The 3,344-nt window shown below is 44.0% G+C and overlaps 1 long non-coding RNA gene across 1 annotated transcript; it reads left to right on the forward strand.

Annotated features, from left to right (window-relative positions):
- Window positions 1-212: 212 nt before the first annotated feature.
- LOC147752057 (uncharacterized) lies at window positions 213-2,395 on the forward strand. Its single transcript, XR_015315127.1, has 2 exons — window positions 213-345; window positions 1,093-2,395. It is a non-coding gene; the product is annotated as an uncharacterized LOC147752057 (long non-coding RNA).
- The last annotated feature ends 949 nt before the right edge of the window (window positions 2,396-3,344 follow it).

Below are 3,344 nucleotides of genomic sequence, written 5' to 3' on the forward strand. Positions count from 1 at the left end.
TTAGAAACATGTTGGCCAATGGGATTACATGGTTGTACAATTTCGGTAGTAATTAATTACCTGACGAATTTTTGGAACATATAATTCAAGTTCACGCAGTAAAAATAATTAGCTATATATATATCTGTAGGATGGAAAGGAAACATAAATGTAAGAATAAATGCTTGCAGTTAGAGTATATGTAAGCAATGCTTCATACCACTAGCGGACGTAGAACGCAAAACATGTATGTCTCTAAACAAAAACGATAGTTATCTTAACGGAACGACGAGGCCGGCGCCAAAATGATCTCTTACGTTAATCGAGTTTGGATCTCTGTAGAACAGAATTCTGTATCATTTAAAGGTAACAGGACATTGGTATATTTATTAATGAAGCATATATATCTATAGAGTTGTCATACAGGAAGGACCTGTTATTGCGAGTAAAAAAAATCTTATAGGAGTATGGTGCACTTTTAAGAACTCCGTTCCTGTAATAGATTTACCGCACCTGTTACACTTATGAATCACTTTTGAACGTATAGAAAATTTATTGCTGTGCCTGTTAGTGTTCCCAAGAGACCTTATTCTATCGAACGCGATGGCTGAATGCGTTTTATGATTCTGCCATTATTAGCGTTTTCTCTAAAGTGGGAAACGGTAACGTTTTCCTCCAAATGTAGACTGTAGTTGGTTTAAGGCTAACTATGCTTAAGTAAACCATTATCTCCGACGTAACGGCTTGTGCATACAAAATCAGAGTATAACAAGTTACAATTTTACGTCCTTTCCATAAGCGAATATTTGCATATGCACGGATAAATAGGGCGTCTCCCATCTCTACTGCCATTACCTTTACCACGATCAGTATGCCATACACGATATTATAGTTCTATGTACAGTCTATAGTGCTTGCTGCGTTGCCCTTAGTGGCGAGGATGGCTAAGACTACGATCCGTTTGCGGTAAGACCCAGGGCGGCGGTCCTGATCGGTATTTTGATATTGCGCTGTCTATTTTATACTCCCATCGTACAGTGCTCACTCTGCTTTTGCATCTCGTATCGGTCTCCTAGTCGAACGTTAGTCTTAAGCCCTCGTCAATGTTTCCAGTCGGTCGAGCACGCTTTCTCTGCTTTCATTCGGCAAGGCGAAGGCGTCCCGCCACTGGGATGATCATGGACCGGCATCGTCTCGTCGTCGCCGCCACAGCCAGCCGCTCAACTAGCGTCTATTTCGACCGGAAGTGAGATGAAGTCGTGGTGTCGACCCGAACGGCAGCACGAGCGGCGTGCCATCGAAAGAATCATCGAATAAGTCGACCGCTTCCTTTATGCCTTCGGGCAGTGCTCCCACGAGAGACCTTATATAATTTAGGTAACCGATCTACCCTACGCTAGCTTCCTTTGCGATGCTCCCTGGCCTTTTCCCATTTAAACTGGCGTCTACTGCTAGCCTGTGCTGTATTTCGTAAAGTCGCTCGCTGCTATTGCTTCAGTGCGTGCTACTTTGATTGGTCGAAATATTCGATCAGTTTAGAAAGAGAAAAACGACACAGCACGCTTCGGCAAAGCGGCAGTGACTGCAAAATGGCGAACATTCGATGATCAATGCCAACCGTTAAGGGCCAGCGGTGCTGCGAAAACGCGGATTCTTTGTGATCATTGTTCATGCAGCCCCTTTGCTGTCGATGAGCAAAAGCAGAAGCTGATGAATTGATCGACATTGGATGGACGAACGGATGGATGCACGCCATGAGGATCGTCATAGATGGAACGGGAGCGTTATTGCTGCTATCGTACACTATGGCACACAAAGACAATACGATTTTGGGGTGGCATGGCGGCGGTCGCCGCCGCTACGGGTGGACTGTTTCCCTAATATCGTTCGCTAAATTTCATCTAAACAGCAGATGTGATTGATGAACTTCTCTTCCGACACGCCTGCCGGTCGTCCTTCCGCTTGCCTTAGTCTAACTTGACGGGTTGACTTGCTCCTTCACTTAGAAGCGTTCCCGTAAGAGTAGTGTATGCTGATATTTCCATACAATCCTTCGAATGAATACTGATCAAGAAGGCGTGAGTGCGTGCTACCGTAGATGAATGAGGACAACCCCCGCCAAGTTGTTGCGTCGCGACGTTTTGAAAGCAAGTGATTCGGATTGCAACATGGAGAAGTCGACTCGATACAACATTGGATGCGATTTCACGAATCACTTACAGTAGCAACTTTGCAGGCGTATACGCAAGCCCGACAAAGCAGCCATTTCTAATGTGATATGTATCACGAAATTGGTATTTCGTGGTAGCGGAATACAAACGAGGACGACTAGTGACCGTTTGACTTACCGTAAATGAGATTAGAAGGTATTTAAAAGCGTGAGTTTTTTAATAAAAAAAAAACTATACCTATTGGACACTGTAACGAGGTTATTGTACATCCGCCTCCGTTGATATGCCTCCCTTCATCATGTAATGGATTTATCTCTATTTCTCTGTAGCATCACATCCAGTGAGCGGCCGGGCGCTAGTGATTATTTTCTCCCTACATAGGAGCATGTGTAGAGTGTAATATACCTATATGAACGTGTCAGTCAGTACGTGTGTGTACGTGATTGTGTCTGTTAATGGATATCAGCGTCTTCTTCCCCAAGTTTCTACCATTCTATTGCGGCACTGATGCACACGCAGTTGAAGAAGGAAGGTAGCCAAACAGGATCTGTAGCCTCGCAATGTTCTTTCGATGAGCTGAAAAAAAGAAAACTAACCTGACGAATACGCTACGCACTAATAACTAAGTCAACAACACAAACGCAATAGGTCCTTAGAGTTAGTATGCTTAGCTACCTAGAAGCAATGACTCCTCTTTCCTTTACACGTAGATAGCTACAGGCGCAGCAGTGTCCACATTCCCTCTTCGGAAACATTTCCTGTTTTCTTTTTTTAGAGGTAACCGCTGGTTTCCAGTCATCTTAGCAACTATTCTCTTCGCACACTTCCGCTATAGCTCTTCATTTTTCTTTTTCCCTACATTTCAATGTTGCTTTTTGTAGAAGCACAGGCAGGTGTACCAGTACGATCATTACCGTCATACTCAGCGCTTGATACCCAAATTAATGTGGTATGTTCTCGTCTTCGTAGTGCCTCCAGCAGTTGTTTTAATAGAACGTAGCGCTGACGGTTCGAGTTAGCAGCAAGCAAATTGTCGATAATGACCCGAACGACGATGATACTGGTTTTCGGTCTATGACAATCACTGCTGAGGCTACAGCGCTTGTATTGGTTGAAATTAGCGTTAGACCTGGAAGAGCAAGCAAGCAGAGGATGAGGTGCTACGTTTACCTCAGTTAGAGAAGAGGCAAAAAG

This window comes from Varroa jacobsoni, unplaced genomic scaffold, assembly GCF_002532875.2.
Source record: "Varroa jacobsoni isolate VJ856 unplaced genomic scaffold, vjacob_1.0 contig00213, whole genome shotgun sequence".
In the NCBI taxonomy this organism is placed as follows: Eukaryota; Metazoa; Arthropoda; class Arachnida; order Mesostigmata; family Varroidae; genus Varroa; species Varroa jacobsoni.